The sequence below is a fragment of the Mauremys reevesii genome, linkage group 10 (genome assembly GCF_016161935.1).
Source record: "Mauremys reevesii isolate NIE-2019 linkage group 10, ASM1616193v1, whole genome shotgun sequence".
Classification (NCBI taxonomy): domain Eukaryota; kingdom Metazoa; phylum Chordata; order Testudines; family Geoemydidae; genus Mauremys; species Mauremys reevesii.
Window position 1 is genome coordinate 462,732 of NC_052632.1, and position 19,125 is coordinate 481,856.

The following is a 19,125-nucleotide window of genomic DNA, read 5'->3' on the forward strand; positions in this document are numbered from 1 at the left end:
TGATTTCAGGTGTTGAGTTTAGTGTGTGGGTGCTGGGTGGTGTTGATGGTTTGTGATATACAGGAGGTCAGACAGGATGATCTGGTGGCCTTAAACTCTATGACTCTGATCTGAGGATTTAGTGATCACTTCAGGAATCAGAGACCTTTTCCATCAGAAAAACATATATGTAGATATATAGGTCTGGGAAGTGTGTGGAGTTTCTTTACTGTTCTGTACTTCAGGGGTGTCAGGTAGTCTCAGGGTGTTGGGCCAACATGATAGGTCAGGAAAGGTTTTGGCAGTATATATTGCCATATTGCTGTAGCTAGTAGCTTATACTGCTGTAACACCTCGAATGAACCATTCCCCCATCACCAACCAATTGAGAGAGGACTCTAACTCTTTCTGTTCATTCCCTCCATATGTTTGGTGGGTTGCCAGTCTGTAAATCACTATTACCCCATGTAGTGGCTTTTATATGGTGTGAAGAGTGAAAGTGGAATCTGTTGGTCAAAATGGTCCATACTCTCCTGGTCGCCACTACAGAGGCCATTTTCTTTTTCTCTGTAGGGTAGGATAAGGATCCCAACAGGAGGATTGATTTAATTCATTTTCTTTTAATCCCCATCCATAAGGGATGTTGTTGTTTATGTGTTGCAAATAGTGAGAGACCTGGACATGAGACAGACAACATAATAGTTATGAAGGTCTGGGAGTCTGAAGCTACTGCCAATGGGAAGGAGCTGAAGCTTTCTCCAAGATAGTCTGGGGTGTTGTGCTAGGCCCTGTAAACAAGTCTCGATAATCCTATTAAATCTTTTAAAATAGAATGGTGAGATGATGACAGGAAGCCCACTCAAAATGTATAAACATCTAGGTAAAACATTAATCTGAACTGGATTAATCCCCCTTCCCCACCCCTTGGCTCAGTGAATGTGCCTGCCATTGATTGGTGTTTTCTGCCAGCTGCAGAAGGTTAGAGTCTAAATTCATTTTTTCAGTTTTTTTAAGGTTTCTTGCTATTTGTATCCCCAAGTATTTAACTGCCTCTGACTGCCTATGAAAATTCCACTGGGAGAAAGCCCTGCTAAAAGGCAGCCAGGCAATCTAAAGTAGTTCTGACTTTTCCCAGTTAATGCTACAGCCTGAAAGCGAGCCAAAGTATTGGATTAATGCAAGAAGGGCAGGGATTGTGATTTCAAGGTTCATTATAAACAGAAGAGAATCAACATATACCATCTAATGGTACTGCAGTGGGCCAATCTTAATACCCAAATGTTTGGGTGAGAGCCTGTAGTGATCTTCATGGGCTCTAGGGCCAGATCAAACAGAAGAAGGGACAACCCTATATGGTACCTCAGAGAAGGTTAAATGAGCGTGAAATTATGCCAGTGGTTAAGATTAGAGATGTGGGGTCCTTATATAGAAGTTTAATCCATCATCTAAAAACAGGCCTGAAACCAGGCTCTGGAGGGTCTATAGCATGTACTCCCCATTCACATGATCAAAGGCCTCTTCTGCATCCAAGGCAGAAGTTCTTAGGGGTCAGGGTCACTCATACTGTGCGATTATTAGAGCTACTCACTATCTTTAGTTATCTGAACCATGTCGGACTTTAATAAACCCCATCTGGCTGGGATGGATGATATTGTGCCTGGCGGCCAAAATATTGGCCAATATTTCAAATGCTAATTAAGGAGATTTCTGTATAGTTTGGGCATGACATGAGGGCCTGGCCCAACTTGGGAATAATTGAAATACAGGCTCTCCTCCAAGCATGGGGCAGGTACTTTCCACCATTGAACAAGGTAGCAACTTGCCTGCAGGGGGGCCAGAAACATGTTTATAACAATAAGCTGGGAAAGCGTCTGGGCAAGGAGCCTTACCCAATTGCATGGATTTCAAGGCATGTTGCTAATGAAGTATCAGAGCTCTTCTCTTGGGCCACAGAGAGTTGGTGCACCCAGGGCATTAATGAACGAGGAATATGTGGCCATTTTAGAGCTGGGCTCCAGCACACAAGGGGTTAATGGATTTAGAGCCTGATTCCAGGCTTTGTCACCTAAGGGGTTAACAGGATGGTGTGGAGGTGCCTGGGGCCAGGCTTGGTACCCAAGGGGTTAACAGGATGGTGTGGAGGTGCCTGGGGCCAGGCTCTGGTACACAAGGGGTTAACAGGATGGTGTGGAGGTGCCTGGGGCCACGTTCTGGTACACAAGGGGTTAACAGGATGGTGTGGAGGTGCCTGGGGCCAGGCTTGGTACCCAAGGGGTTAACAGGATGGTGTGGAGGTGCCTGGGGCCAGGCTTGGTACCCAAGGGGTTAACAGGATGGTGTGGAGGTGCCTGGGGCCAGGCTTGGTACCCAAGGGGTTAACAGGATGGTGTGGAGGTGCCTGGGGCCAGGCTTGGTACCCAAGGGGTTAACAGGATGGTGTGGAGGTGCCTGGGGCCAGGCTTGGAACACAAGGGGTTAACAGGATGGTGTGGAGGTGCCTGGGGCCAGGCTTGGTACCCAAGGGGTTAACAGGATGGTGTGGAGGTGCCTGGGGCCAGGCTCTGGTACACAAGAGGTTAACAGGATGGTGTGGAGGTGCCTGGGGCCAGGCTTGGAACACAAGGGGTTAACAGGATGGTGTGGAGGTGCCTGGGGCCAGGCTCTGGTACCCAAGGGGTTAGCAGGATGGTGTGGAGGTGCCTGGGGCCAGGCTTGGTACCCAAGGGGTTAACAGGATGGTGTGGAGGTGCCTGGGGCCAGGCTTGGTACCCAAGGGGTTAACAGGATGGTGTGGAGGTGCCTGGGGCCAGGCTTGGTACCCAAGGGTTAACAGGATGGTGTGGAGGTGCCTGGGGCCACGTTCTGGTACCCAAGGGGTTAACAGGATGGTGTGGAGGTGCCTGGGGCCAGGCTCTGGTACCCAAGGGGTTAACAGGATGGTGTGGAGGTGCCTGGGGCCAGGCTTGGTACCCAAGGGGTTAACAGGATGGTGTGGAGGTGCCTGGGGCCACGTTCTGGTACCCAAGGGGTTAACAGGATGGTGTGGAGGTGCCTGGGGCCAGGCTCTGGTACCCAAGGGGTTAACAGGATGGTGTGGAGGTGCCTGGGGCCAGGCTTGGTACCCAAGGGGTTAACAGGATGGTGTGGAGGTGCCTGGGGCCAGGCTTGGTACACAAGGGGTTAACAGGATGGTGTGGAGGTGCCTGGGGCCAGGCTTGGTACCCAAGGGGTTAACAGGATGGTGTGGAGGTGCCTGGGGCCAGGCTTGGTACCCAGAGGGCTCAGGTGGAAGACATGGAGGTGCCTGGTGCTGGGCACTGACACCATGGGGTTAACAGGTTACCCAGAGGGCTCAGGTGGAAGACATGGAGGTGCCTGGTGCTGGGCACTGACACCAGGGGGTTAACAGGGAGCTCGTGCGGTGGCCGGGCTCTGGCGCCTGCCCTGAGGGTTAATGATCTGGGAGCAGTGGGGGTGTGTGTGGCTAGGGCTAGGCTCTGGTCCCGGGTGTTCTCCAGGAGAAGACAGGCCCAGAGAGGGTTAAGTCTGCCTGGCGCATTGTTGAATGGGTGTCAGAGAGAGGCTGGCCAACTCCTCCCCCAGATTTGCATTGACATAGCAGCTGCCTTCTGCATCTCATTTGTGTCTGTGACTCTGCAGGCATCCTGAGCAGCGGCTGCTACTTCCAAGGGCTGCTCATCCCAGGACCCTATGGTACGTGCAGACCCCTCTTTCCCATCCTGTGCCCTCAGCCTGGTGTGAATGGGTGTTTGAGGGCGACTGAGAGTTAATGGAGACCTCCAGCCAGTGGGGTGGGGAAGGGGTGGGCATGCAGGATCGAGACAGACAGAATTGGCCTCATTCTTGGGGTGACACTGCTTATCTCCCAGCTGGATTGCTTAAGGGTTGGAGGTACCAAAACAACTCATCAGTTTGGGGTAGGGGTTCCTTCCATCTGGAGGTGCTCACAGGAAATCTGGATAATATGTGGCACATGGAGATCCACCCTGTCTGCTGCCCCAGCTCTGCTGTGTCTGATCTCAAAGGGATGGGATTGGCTGGGTTTCGCCCTGCTGTGGCTAAGGAGTGATTGGGAGATCTGCCATCACCCTTCCTGGGGACCTTTGCAGTGATTCCTGGCAAATGCAATTTCTCTATTCGATCTGCTGAAATAGGGCAGGGGATGCTGCATGGGGTCTGGGCAGAAAAGGACAGTGACAAGAGGGTAAGGTGGCTGCAGGCAGAGCTAGTTTTTATAAGAGGACCCCACCCCTTGCCAGCTGCTCTTGTCCCAAGTGCCCCAGGGACAGAGAGACTCTGGATTCTCTGGCTGCTCAGCTGTTCTCTGCACTTGTCTCTCTGGCTCAGACATATCTCAGGATGGATAATACAGGGTAGGAGCCAGGGGAAAATACTGAGTGCCAGGAACCTGGAGTGCGCTGCAGCATCAGAACTTGTGCTGGCACTGCCTTGCCTGATGGTAGTGTGCTGGTCCCTCTGCCTGGGGGTGGCATGGCGTCTCAGGCACTCCCTTGGGCAAGAGTTGGTGACAGAGGTGTCTGTATGGTGCTGATGCTGGAATGAGGCTAATGCTAATCAGGAAGGGGGTGGGGTGTTAAGGTGGAATGCAATGCTGTTAATAGATTGGAAAGGGGTACTGGAGCCCCCTGTGCTCGCGCTCACTCACACACACACCCCAGTATCCTTGCATTAACTAAAGTCTGGCTTGGAGCTATTCAACACTTCATTCTTCCACTACAGGAAGCCAGAAAGCATCAAACTCTTCCAGTTTGTGGGGGAGACAAAGGGGAAGCTGCCTGTGAAACGTATGAGTGATGCAGCCTTTCCAGGGCACCAGAGAGAGGAATGAAGTGGTTGGGCGTGTGGAGTTGACATTCCTGTCCTGGGGATGTGTGTCCTGCCAGCTCTGTATCCAGGCTAATGACAGTGTTCAGATTTTCAGTTCCTTGGACATGAGAAGAGAGTGAAGCACTTGTGTCCTCCCAGCCTTTGTCCTTGTTAGTCCCCTGCCCCTGCTGTGCCTTCCCTTTAGCACAAACCGTGCACTGGGTGAGCCCCTCCCTTTGCATGCAGCTCCTGTCCTGGATTCCCAAGGTTACAGGGCGGGGGCGACCCGCTGTCCCATCAGCAAAGTGGAGGGCTCTAGTTTCACAGGGCACATCCAGAGCTGACTGACCACCACCAGCTAATATATTATTAAGGTGTTAAACCCTGTGAACGCTACTGTTAAGAATGTGTCAGTTAAAATATTTTTAAATACAAGCGTTTCCCCTAGTCTAGACAGAACCAGAGGGCAAGGGGCAGGGGCAGGCATGGCCCCATGAGCACTGGCCAGAGGCTGCTGCTGTGGGGTTAGTGTAAAGAGGGAGATGCAAACCCTGCTGAACTGTGATAGAGCAATTGAAAGTCTGGAGAAGCCAACAAAAGACTTCTTAATTAGGTGGGGGAGGGGAGCCAGGGCGAGGGGCTGGGGTTGATCAGGCTGGGACTTGGAGTGGGAGGGGAGCAGGGAAGAAGGGAGGGAGTTAGACACATTTATCACACAGCGAGGAGGCTGGAGGGGAGGAGCTTAGCTGCTGCACACTCACTCACACGCATACACACGTATACTGCGGCAAATTCTGCAGCTGGTGCCTGCTGGCTTCTGACTGCAGAAAAGATAGGCTTTCCGGTTCAAACACTCTGATCTCAGGGACAGGCTTTATCCCACTCCCAAACAGCATTGATCCCACTGGGAAGAGCCCCCCCCCAGGCCAGGCATCATTCCAGGCAGACCAGGGTCCCATCTTCTGTCCGCAGGGGCTGATGGGTTAGGGGGTCCCTCTTGCTGCAAGGAGACTGGTGCTGCCCCCCTTCCTCCCCCCCCCCCGCCCTATGGTTGCAGTTCAGCTGAATGTTCCTCCTCTCACATAGACATTATTACAGATAGGCAAAGGTCCTTTCATCTGCCCCTTGGGAGATGAGTAGGCACTCCTGTGCCCCATTTAGTCTGTGTGGGTACAGAAAGATGCATGGGTTTGGAGTTGTTCCTTCCCAGGCCAAAGCATCCATGAGAAGAATTTCCTGAGGTGAAGCATGCAGAGCACAGCACTGACCAGGAAGACGTATCCCTAGCAGGTGTGGGGGAATGGGGGATGTATAACAATTCAAGCACAGGGGCTATGGGTGGTGAATGGCCAGTACAGGCAGGTAGAAGCAAGGGAGGGGATGTGCACCAGGACTGCAGCTGTGGCTGGTCTAGTGGGGTTGGAGTGGGCATGGTGGATATTGGCCTAAGGCCTCTGGACAGTGGGGGTGCATGGGAGGCATATGCAGAATTCAGCTGAGGGGTTTTTCAGGCACATAGTCTCCTACAGGAGTTAGTCTTGTGTTCTTTGTGCACAGTCTTTCTCTTAGTGGGCCGCCCAGGGTCGCTGTGCCTCACAAAAGGAAGGGGAAACTGTTGAGTAAAGAAAAAAGTGATGTGTCTGTCTGGAAACAGATTATGAAAACAACAGGGGAATCTGCCTGCATCCCTTGGCTGGTGGATAGTCTGTGTTACTATGTGCCTGCCTTTGAATGGTCCATAGGGTTATTAGTGTGGGGACGCGTCTGTGGGGCCTCCTCTGCCAGTGGGTATTTCATAAGGACTGAGAAGCAAGTGAGAGGCTGCCTGGGGATGCTCATGGGGATTGGACCTGTTGTGTGATGCCTGTGAGCCAGGGGATGGTCTGTGGGGAATATGGCCTGTGGGGCAGCAGTTGGGAACCCCCTTGGCCACTGGGCAGTTTGTGTGGACTCAGCAGATGAGGGAGAGAAAAGAGCGAGTTGAATCACTACAAGTGTTTCTGGGGAGGGTTTGTTGGGATCGGAAAGGAGGGTTATTTTCTCTTCCACAGATAGTTTCAAAATTCATTAGACAAAAATGTGCAGTTGAATTGTTTCCTCTGTCATGCCTTGAATTCCAGCACAGGCTGTGTGGCTGTTGGGAGGAAACCCTGCGGGGGGGGGGGGGGGTACCAAGATATTTTTATTCTAATTCCCAGTTTGTGTCCAGTTTCTCTCTGCATCCCCTTTGAGCTGCTGATTGAATTCTCGGGATTCCTCCCACAAACACACATGCTTTCCTTCTGAGTGGAGTCTACAACCTCTCAAACACACCCCTTCTTTAACTCATTAATGTACAGTGGCTGTGCTCCTGCTGGGAATGCCTCATTTCCCCCCAAAGTGTCTTGTGGCTCCAGACTAAAGTCAGAACGTTTGCTCTCTGAGCCCAGCTCTTCAACAACCTTTGTGTATATCCTGGGCCTGAGTACCCCAACTCCTCTGTAGTCAGTGGGAGCTGCAGATGCTTAGTACCTCTGAAACTGGCCTTTAAATCTCGCTGGGCCCATCTCTCAAATGGGAATTTTCCAAAGCATCTAAGTGACTTAGGGGAGCACAAGTCCCTCTGACTTTCAATGGGCCATGTGCTCCTAGCTCACTTTGGTGACCCACTAACATCAGAGGCCTGTCTCTGGCCTTTGAGTGCCTCTGCGGGACGGTGCTGGAGAAGGTCCTGGGATGATTATTGTTACTAAAGCGTGAGGCATTTCTGCTGTCTTCTGTCAGCACTAACTGGAGTACAGAATAAAGCCCAGTGCTGGAGGAGAAGACGAGCCAGTGTAAAGGGCTTTTGGGAAGCCTGAGTCTCTCTGCTAACTCCAGTTACCTGAGATGTGGGCTCTTGTTAGTTAAATGCTTCAAGGTCTTGGTTTAACAAATTGTTTTTATTGAAGATATTCATCTAGCACAAACTAGTCTGTCTTATGGCCACTTTTCTTCTGAGAAGGAGAGGGCTCCAGTTCATCATTAGGGTGAACATTAACAGTGTTAAATAAAGAGACACCCCACCCCATGCAGTAACACACACTTCACAAGCTGAATTCTGATCTCAGGACAGTAAGGTTTCTCCGAAGCTGCCATTAGTGATGCACAATGAGTTTGCAGTTTCTAGTACGTTTCCTTGAGCAGCCGGTTCCTGTATCTAGGCACTAGTGCCCCCAGGGAAGTTCTTGCTATTCTTTTCGAGGCGGAGATCCAGTCTGTGGAGGCTTATACCTGTTTTTCATAATGTACCATACATACAAATAGATCATACTAATTAGATATTGCCTTGCATTTTGGCAAGTCCAGGTCATTTGCTTCTTCTAGTGATCTTGATAATTCCTAAGAAGATTTTGCCTAAATTCCCTTTTCACCTGCCCTTTCTGAACTTTCTTTCATGCAGCCTGATCCAAGTGCCTCATCCCTGCCTGTATCAGATGGGATCCAACACAGAATCTTAGATGATTAAAAACTAGAACAGAATATCCCTTAGCATCTTTATTTTTGTATGTTGCTTGACTGGTGTCTGAGCCTTTCAGAAGACACTTGTGATACCAATCTCTAAAAGGAGAAGCAGGAGAGAAGTCAATAATTACAGCCTGGTCAGCTGTGTTCCTGGAGGCCTCCTGAAATGGCTTCTTATGGATAAACTTGGATAGAAATGGGAGTTCTGCCCAGAGCTTATGAGAAAGAGATCAGTTCAAACAAAGCTGATTGCATTCTTTGGAGGAAGAACACAGAATATAGGTGATAGCTGGATCAGTGGCTTATGTTCATCTGGAGCCCTTTGCAAGATACACATAGGTGGCTATCAAATGAGATTACAGCTATAGGCATCAGCAGTAAGACAATGAGATGGCTAGAGAGTTGATAGGCAGGAAGTGCAGAGTACAGTCTAATGGCAGTGAGTCCTCATGCAGAGGAGTAATAAGTGGGGACCCCTTGCCCAAGTCTGGGACCTATGTGCAATTTATAACACATATAAGAGCCATTGAAAGTAGAACTAGTTGTGAGGTCTGGATATTTACAAGCAATACAGAGTTCAGATGGAGACTTCACCCCATGCAGGAAGATTTGGAGAGGTTTGGGGAAATGGGTGCACACAAATGGATTATGACTTTGGGGTCAGGAAATGTGGAGTTAGGTATCCAGGGAAATTCACCTAGACGGCAGAATCTTCATTCAGAGAAGAGGAGGGTGACAGTGGAGCAATTCCATGAGGTTTGGGAGTTCAGGTCACAGTGTATGGCTGCAGTATGGTACTGTACCACTATCTAAAGCAGTGACCCTCCCCAGCTTCCTTCTGCCATGGTTAGTTTATTGGCTTCATTTTAGATGTGGATGACATTCTGCATAGTGAGGCATTGGGGGTTCCCAGAATGCAACAGGATGAGAGGCTTGGAGATAAGAAAAGCTAGTGTGGAGAGAGCAGTATGAGGAAGTATTAACAGCCATGAGTGGGAATGAGTCCTGGGGATCTGAACAGACTCCAAAATGCAGTAAGCAACGAGAGGGTTCCTAGGGAGCCTTTGCCAAAGATATGCCACCTGAAATTTACAAACTGGAGGGAAACTTGGGGTGATTTCCTTGCTTCTGATAATCATCCCCTTCATTGATACAGCTAAATCCTTCCTGTAAGAGAGAGCTTATATGTGAGGCTCATAAACATACTGTTGAAGAGCACAGTAAAGCATCAGATTTCATCAGGTGACAGGTACCTGTTTTTTAAAAAAGAGATCCCTAGGGGAGGGACACTTATTGGTCATTCTACAAGCTTCTCACCCCACCTTACACTTCAGATGAAACAAGATGGATCCTGGGTTGTACCATCAAAACACTCAGGAGCAAAATGTAATATTCCCAGCCAAGTACATCTTTATCAAGAAATGTTGCACAGTTGTGTTGCAGCATTTCTTGGTTCTGCTGATAAGAAAATGTCATTGCTTCAATGCAGAAACAATGAGTTATTTCATTTGCCTACTGTAACCTGGCACATGGAGTCTATCTCAGGATTAAGAGGGATATTTTTGTGGGATCCCCTTGTTAAGATATTGGCAACACATCATAGATACAATTCCACTGAAAAGGAACAATATAAGGAGCTAGCAATGGCCAGCATGATCCCCTCAAGGTCAGTAAACACCTATCATGGGACTGGAGGAGTAGGAGCAATCAGACAAGGCAGAGTCTCATGGAAAAGATGAAGGTTGCAACAGACGCAGCTAATGATACCACAGGGAGGAAGGGTGTGAGAGGGTTTAACAAGCGCCAGAAGGGTGGGGAATGAGGTGAAAAGGCTGGCTCATTAATAAAAGGGAGAATAAAACAGTTGTTCTCAAATGGCTGAGTCACTGAATTGCTTTTTAAAAATGGTCTATAACAAAAAGGTGAGACAGACTAGTCAAACAGCATGAGCTGAGAGAGAGAGAGAGAGATGGGGTCTCACCACTCCATGAAGCTTGAATCAATCCGGGGTCCCAGGTGGTGATGGTAGCTGAGGGTCCAGAGTACTGGAGTCAAGCAGAGCTCCCAGCATGATCAGTCAGAAGATGAAGTCCCAGTGGAACTGATGCAGATTTTGGATCCAGACATCAGAGCACTTACCTGAGCATAGGTAGGAGTTTTAGTAGAGAAACGACAATGCTTCAAGGGAGAACACTAGATTTGTTTATGTGTAAACAAGGGAATATACCAAAGTTGTTTTGTTCAGGCTAGACCAGGGGTCTCAAACACGCGGCCCATGGGCCACATGCCGCCCGTGAGGTTATTTTCTGTGGCCCACGAGCTCCTCGCGGCCCCCCTGCCCTCCCCCAGCATTTACCTAGAACGGCTCCGGCCCGACATGCACTGAGGGCAGGGCAGGCTCCCTGCTTGCCTGCCCTGTCCCCACGCTGCTCCTGCTCCGGGAAGCGGCCAGAACCTGGGGGAGGAGGGGTACAGGGGGTGTGTGTGTTGATGTTGCTTCAGGCACCGCCCCCAGCAGCTCCCATTGGCCGCGGTTCCTCATTTAGCATTAAGTCCCAAGCAGACTGCAAAGAGCTACAAAAGGATCTCTCAAAACTGGGTGACTGGGCAACAAAATGGCAGATGAAATTCAATGTTGATAAATGCAAAGTAATGCACATTGGAAAACATAATCCCAGTTATACATATAAAATGATGGGGTCTAAATTAGCTGTTACCACTCAAGAAAGAGATCTTGGAGTCATTGTGGATCGTTCTGAAAATATCCACTCAATGTGCAGTCTGTCAAAAAAAGCGAACAGAAGGTTGGGAGTCATTAGGAAATGGATAGATAATAAGACAGAAAATATCATATTGCCTCTATAGAAATCCATGGTACACCCACATCTTGAATACTGCGTGCAGATGTGGTCGCCCCATCTCAAGAAAGATGTATTGGAATTGGAAAAGGTTCAGAAAAGGGCAACAAAAATGATTAGGGGTATGGAACAACTTCCATTTTTAGAGAGATTAATAAGACTGGGAATTTTCAGCTTGGAAAAGAGATGACTAAGGGGGGATATGATAGAGCTCTATAAAATCATGACTGGTGTAGAGAAAGTGAATTAGGAAGTGTTATTTACTCCTCATAACACAAGAACTAGGGATCACCAAATGAAATTAATAGGCAGCAGGTTTAAAACAAACAAAAGGAAGTATTTTTTCCACACCATGCACAGTCAACCTGTGGAACTCCTTGCCAGAGTATGTTGTGAAGGCCAAGACTATAACACAGTTCAAAAAAGAACTAGATAAATTCATGGAGGATAGGTCCATCAGTGGCTACCAGCCAGGATGGGCAGGGATGGTGTCCCTAGCCTCTGTTTGCCAGAAGCTAGGAATGGGCGACAGGGGATGGATCACTTGATGATTCCCTGTTCTGTTCATTCCATCTGGGGCACCTGGCATTGGCCACTGTCGGAAAACAGGATACTGGGCTAGATGGACCTTTGGTCTGACCCAGTATGGCTGTTCTTATGTTGTTATTGACCTCTGGCCTATCCTGTCACTGTTAGTATGACAGCCTTTCTGGAGAGCCCTGCCCATTGACTCTTAAAATAGAATCATAGAATATCAGGGTTGGAAGGGACCTCAGGAGGTATCTAGTCCAACCCGCTGCTCAAGGCAGGACCAATCCCCAACTAAATCATCCCAGCCAGGGCTTTGTCAAGCCTGACCTTAAAAACCTCTAAGGAAGGAAAGTCCACCACCTCCCTAGGTAACCCATTCCAGTGCTTCACCACCCTCCTAGTGAAAATGTTTTTCCTAATATCCAAGCTAAACCTCCCCCACTGCAACTTGAGACATTACTCCTTGTTCTGTCATCTGGTACCACTGAGAACAGTCTAGATCCATCCTCTTTGGAACCTCCTTTCAGGTCTGTTCTGCAGACTAAACAATCCCAGTTCCCTCAGCCTCTCCTCATAAGTCATGTGCTCCAGCCCCCTAACCATTTTTGTTGCCCTCTGCTGGACTCTTTCCAATTTTTCCACAACCTTCTAATAGTGTGAGGCCCAAAACTGGACACAGTACTCCAGATGAGGCCTCACCATTGCCGAATAGAGGGGAATGATCACATCCCTCGATCTGCTGACAATGCCCCTACTTATACAGCCCAAAATGCCATTAGCCTTCTTGACAACAAGGTTCACACTGTTGAGTCATATCCAGCTTCTTGTCTACTGTAACTCCTAGGTCCTTTTCTGCAGAACTGCTGCCTAGCCACTCGGTCCCTAGTCTGTAGCAGTGCATGGGATTCTTCCGTCCTAAGTGCAGGACTCTGCACTTGCCCTTGTGGAACCTCCTCAGATTTCTTTTGGCCCAATCCTCTAATTTGTCTAGGTTCCTCTGTATCCTGTCCCCACCCTCCAGCGTATCTACCACTCCTCCCAGTTTAGTGTCACCTGCAAACTTGCTGAGGGTGCAGTTCACGCCATCCTCCAGATCATTAATGAAGATATTGAACAAAACCGGCCCCAGGACCGACCCTTGGGGCACTCCACTTGATACCAGCTGCCAACTAGACATGGAGCCATTGATCACTACCTGTTGAGCCTGATGATCTAGCCAGCTTTCTATTCATAGATTCACAGACTCTAGGATTGGAAGGGATCTTGAGAGGTCATTGAGTCCAGTCCCCTGCCCTCATGGCAGGACCAAATACTGTCTAGACCATCCCTGATAGACATTTATCTAATCTCTTAAATATCTCCAGAGATGGAGATTCCACAACCTCCCTACGCAACTTATTCCAGTGTTTAACCACCCTGACAGTTAGGAATTTTTTCGTAATGTCCAACCTAAATCTCCCTTGCTGCAGTTTAAGCCCATTGCTTCTTGTTCTATCATTAGAAGCTAAGGTGAACAAGTTTTCTCCCTCCTCCTGATGACACCCTTTTAGATACCTGAAAACTGCTATCATGTCCCCTCTCAGTCTTCTCTTTTCCAGACTAAACAAACCCAGTTCTTTCAGCCTTCCTTTGTAGGTCATGTTCTCAAGACCTTTAATCATTCTTGTTGCTCTTCTCGGGACCCTCTCCAGTTTCTCCACATCTTTCTTGAAATGCGGTGCCCAGAACTGGACACAATACTCCAGTTGAGGCCTAACCAGCGCAGAGTAGAGCGGAAGAATGACTTCTCGTGTCTTGCTCACAACACACCTGTTAATGCATCTCAGAATCACGTTTGCTTTTTTTGCAACAGCATCACCTTATAGTCCATTCATCCAGCCCATACTACTTTAACTTGCTGTCAAGAATACTGTGGGAGACAATATCAAAAGCTTTGCTAAAGTCAAGGAATAACACATCCACTGCTTGCAGCTGCCAAAAAAACCCAGTACATTTGGGCCTCGTGCTGGGGCACAAAGTCCTGGGACAAAGGTGATGTGCTGCTTTCTCTGTAGGTCTAGCCACCTCAATCCCAGAACAGCAACAAAACTGAAAGGGAAGATTAAAAGAGTTCCTGATATGTAGCATCTGGCCAGACACTGAGAAGAGTGTGAAAAACATGTTCAAGTTTAGAGAGGAGGGGAAACCCAAGCAGGAAGAAGAATTGTTCGGGGCGGTCCAAGACATGTAAACTCTGGGAATGGGTTGAAATTAATCAAAGGAAACTTTAGGGTTTCCAGAAATACATCTGACAGTGAAAGGGATCCAGATGGAGGACCATTAAATTTTACATTTCCCTATGTATAAAAATGAGAGACCCCTTCCTTTCTCTCACCCTTGGTCTGTTTTGTCTATTTAGACTGTGAGCAATTTGGGGCAGGGTGTGCCTGTGTCCGTGTCCCCAGGGAAGAGTACAGAGTCCCATCACTTGAAAAACTGGGACTGAAGCTTGGAGAACAAACTGTAGTGAACAATCCTGCCCTGCACCAGTAGGAGTTGAGCTAGATGTATCCTTGTAGTGCTCTTCCACCTCTCTCTCATCCCTCAACCTGTGTGGGCTCTGAGCACTGAGCGTCTTCAAGAGAAAAGATGGGGGAGGCTGCTCCAAACCTCTCCAAGAGCCACAGGGTGAAGAAAGCAACAGGTTCTGAATACTGCGCAAGAGAGTAACCACCACACATGTTCCTCTTCACTTTCTGTTCCAAAATTTGTTGTGTTGTGATGGGGTTGTTTAACAGCTGCTGTGCCCTCCCCGAGAAGTAGCTGCAGCTCAGTGGGGGTCTGAATGATATGGGATTCTTCCTGATGACTGCTTATATCTATACCATGCCTTTCACCAGTGTCAGTGAGCTAGAACATTTATCTCCAATGCTGATGGTGCAGCCAATATGGGCGTTACATTGTCTTGGAATCTGAATTCATTATGTTGCTGGTATCCTTGGGGAGTGTGGGTCGCCATCTCCTAGAGTTAAGGGAACTAGAAACTGGGAAACTGGCCTGATTTCCAGTTTGGGAGTGGGGACTAGAGCTTGGGATATGGGCATAAGCCATCTCCACACGAGGAGATGGATTTGGAGAATGGAATAGCAGCCAATGCTGGGGCTCAAGCCAGCACTGTGCAGACTCCCATTTTTCTTCAAAAGGTCAAATGACAGTCAGATGTTACTGTTTGTTTTCTCTCTGATGTCTGAGCAGTGGCAGAGTTATGCTGCTTGCACAGGGCCAGGCTGCCTCGCACAGACATGCCACTCACCAGCTAGCTCCCACTGCCAAAAAACAGATAGCACAGTTCTGTTTAAAATTGAATTTGCCTGCCAAGGATCTTTACTTTCTGGACTCCACTACAACCCCTCAGCAGGCCTGTGGCACAGCCCCATCTCCCCTCAGACCCATTACAACCACCCCAGCAGGCCTCAGGACCAGCACCTCTGTCCCGCAGACCCACTACAACCCCACATCAGGCCTGAGGCACAGCACCTCCTCCCTTCAGACCCAGTACAACCCCACAGCCGGCCCAGTGCTCAGCACCTCCTCTCTCAGACCCATTACAACCCCCACAGTAGGCCCGCCTGTCTGGGTTCCTTTCACAGGCCTGCTGATGCCCCTCACTTGTGACTTTGAGCACCCCTAATGCCTGGCAGTATGGCTCTGTCATGAGTGCATGACTGGCCCCCGTTACTGCATCATCTGAGCACTCCACAATTGTTAATGTAGTTTCCCCTCTGCTGAAGTGCAGGGCTCTTCCTCCATTGAACAGATGGGAACCAACACAGACAAGCTGAGAGACTTGCCCAAGTCACATAGGCAGTCCGTGGCAACTGAACCTGGATCTCCCAAGTATCAGGCTAGTATCCTAGCCACTGGGCCATCCTCCCTCTTACCTCTCCAGCATGGGTGGGGTCCTCTGCCACCAGTGTGGAGCAACCATTTCCATCAGCACAGTGCCACCCTAATGGGCTAGGGAACAGCTTGTCCTGATACTAGGTTTGCAACATCCCTTCTGGCAGTACTACCCCATCTGTGGCTGACAGCTGATCCTTGGGCTTTCTTTAACGCTCCCAGTAGTGAATCCACCTTGCATTAAGAGAGGAGAAGGTATGTGTAACATATGGATAAAAACAGGAGCCTTCCTCAATATTCTGTGCAAAACCTTTTTCTTGGCCTTTATAATGACTCTCCCCTGGGGCTGCTTCCTTCTGTTTGCATTACAGTGCCAGAGTGGGAATGACTATGTTGTTCTTTCTCTGAACAGACCCATTTTGGGACTGAAATCTTTTTTTCTCTGGCACTGAGAAACTAGTTGGAGATTTCTCAGCATCCTTATGAAAGAGCCAGTTACCATCTCGGCGTGATGATGTCATTTAAGAATGAAGTAGATGGAAGCCTTTCATTTTGCAGAAGACCATGCTAAATTATGCAAATATATGCAGCCAGTGATCACTCATGCAAAGCCGGGGCTGTCTTCAAAGGTGGCCTTTTGTTTATACAAATTCAGAAAGGCCTTGAGTCCTGTAATGTGTGGCTCAGATCCATGCTGAAGTGTGGGAGAAGGCTGAGCAGCCGCAGAGGTTCAGGGCCTCACTGCAGGAAGAGCTTCTTGAGGAAAAACTCTAGGAAAGAAGCAGATGTGGGGAAGGCTATCACAGCGGCTCCATCTTGTGAGAGATCGGGGAGTCAGCGGAAGAGTGTATTTGCATTTCCTTGCATGATGTGTCTGGGAGGTCCCCATGGTGTCACGTGACCTGCATGTAAATGTTTTGTAATCTCACGTCAGTATGTCACAGAAGTTTTTTTTGTTTTTAAATTTTAAAGAGATAGTCTGTTCTAATGAGACCAAATATCTGTAGGGTGACAGCAAGGTGTGTGGGTGTGGGGGGGGGTGTTAGCACCGAGAAGAATGGGTTCTGACCATGCAGGAGGAGAATAGTTCAAATCTAACCATCCATAAAAAATATATGTACTACATGCTTGTGTACAGCAGACAGTCCCAGCATTACTTACATCCCAAACTGCTTTGTGCAGCAGGCATTAAAAATTCAGCTCTGCTATGTCTTCACGTATGCTAAGAACTTGCTCGGTGCAGACAGAAGATCAGATGCTTCTAAGGTATAAATACAATCCTTCTAGCAGCAGACAACAGCAGAGTTCAAGTGCTATGGGGGGGACTGAACCGGCAGCGTGAGGGGAGCAAGAAAAATCTCCAGTAAGTAACTAGGAAACCTTAACTGTCTTTTCTTCCTTCAGTGACAAAATAAAATCATACTTATAGCAAGTCTGCCGTGTGGTCTCTGGCTTGCCCAGTGCCATGTGAAAAGGTGCTGTGCTGCAGGGAGCAGGTGGGTGACTCAGTAGAAGGCACTCTCCCATTTGAGTCAGCACTGACCCTAATGCCCTAGCACAATGCTAGGGGGCACCAGACTATAGTGAGTGGTGTGGGTGACTCACAAGGTGGTCCCTCCCTTCTGATGCAGCACTATTCTCTGGTGTGGTACTAGGGAACCCTGTGCTGCAGGGAGTGGGGTGATAACTCAGTAAGGGGTGCTGTCCCCTCAGTCAGTGCTGACCCCAGTGACCCAGCCTGGTGCCAGGGGTACCCTGCTCCAGGAAGGGATATGGATATGTCAGTAGGGGCACGCTTTCCATGGAGTTGCTGCCGTCTCCAGTGCAGCGCCGGGGAAGTTTGTGGCGCCAGGAGTACTGTGAATCATTTAGTAGAGGTGCGTTCACCTCTGAATCAGTATTCACCCCTGGTCCCCAGTCTGGTGCTGGGTGATGGTGTGCTGCTGGAAGTTGCTGGGTTTTAGCTAAAACAAAGCTGAGGTCCTCATCATTTGTGGTCATTAAAGATCCAGTGTCACTTTTGTGAGAGTCAGGATATTGAGGTCATGGTATGGCAGTAACTGCAGCAAATTTTCCCCTGCAGTGTCAGCTGGAGAAGTTCATCTTCACTTTACTGCCTATACACTGTTTTGTAGTGCCAGTGGCTGCTGAATTCAACCCAAGAGGCTGCTGCACTATAGGGGAAAGGATCCCTTTACAGAGAATCTGTAAAACTCCTTGAGACCCTTTAGGATTGAAGCTACAACTAGAATTACCTTTTGGTACAGTCACTCAAAGCTGGGTGACTCAGCACATAATTCCTGGAAAGAAACTGCCCTTCTCTGGTGCTGCTCCTCCAACAAGACTAAATCAGAAGAATTGTGTACCTGTATACATAAACCTTTGTCTGCACATATTATATATAGCCCTTTATATAGGGTGGGAGGCAAAGTGTTGTCATGAATCAAAAACTATCTAAGAGAGAGGAAGGAGAATAGAAATAAATGGTCAAATTTCAGCATGGCAAAAGATGACCAGTGGGGACTTCAAGATTCAACATTAGGTACAGTGTTGTTTAATATATTAATGCTCTGGCAAAGGGCATGCACAGTGAGCTATCAAAATTTACAGGTGACACAATGTTATTTAGATCCAGAGAAGGGTGTAAGGAACTTCAGAGAGACCTAGCCAAGTCGGGGGAATGGGCAGTATGGTGACAGTTGAAGTTAAAAATCAATAAATGTGAAGTAATTCACATTGGGAGGTGGGGGGAAAATGAACTTCTCACGCACCTTACAGAGTTTTATATTTACTGTAGCAGTTCAAGAGAGGGACCTGGGCATCACTGTAGACAGCTCTATGAAGACCTGCTAAGTGTGCAGCTGCAGTCAGAAGAGCAAACAAGATGTTAGGATGCATAAGAAACAAGATGGTGAATAATGCAGAGAATCTTATAATGCCCTTATGTACCTTTATGGACTGGCCTCACCTGGATACTGAGTTCAGTTCTGGTCACACAATCTCAAAAAGGATGTAACAGAATTTGAGGAGATTCAGAAAACGGCTACAAGAATGATAATGGGCCTGGAGAAACTTATGAAGAGAGGTTAAAAAGATTGGGATTTGTTTACTTTGTCAAGGACACCAATAAAAGGGACATGATAAAAATCTAAAATAAAGAATGGTTTAGAGAAAGGAGATCAGGAGCTTCTCACCTCCTGATCTCATAACACAAGGACAAGGGGACACTCATTGACATTGAAAGGTGGGAAATTTAAAACCACTAAAAGGAAATGCAATTTCATACAATGTGTAATTAGACATTGGACCTCACTGCCACATGACATTGTTGAGGACAAAAATTTAGCAAGAGTCGAGGAGGGGATGAATTAGGCAGTGTAGCCTATGGAATAGAGTGCTGGACTGGGATTTAGGAGACCTGCAGTCTATTCCTAACTCTTCCACCCCTGCTGGGTGATGGGCAAATCACTTCACCTCTCTGAGATTGACTTTTCCCATCTGTGAAATAGGGACAGTGATACTGATCTGCTTTGTAAAACACTTTGAC

General features: G+C 48.3%; 1 protein-coding gene across 2 annotated transcripts in view; it reads left to right on the forward strand.

Moving 5' to 3' along the window:
• MAP1A (microtubule associated protein 1A) overlaps positions 1 to 19,125 on the forward strand; it is a 100,710-nt gene that overhangs the window by 50,648 nt on the left and 30,937 nt on the right. The window contains exon 1 of one of the 2 annotated variants that reach the window (XM_039493240.1): positions 3,632 to 3,693. The exons of the other annotated variant lie outside the window; for it this stretch is intronic. The gene's annotated coding sequence lies outside the window, so the exon portion shown is untranslated. Of the gene's footprint in view, positions 1 to 3,631; positions 3,694 to 19,125 lie in introns of those variants that run through there. 2 annotated transcript variants of the gene reach the window in all.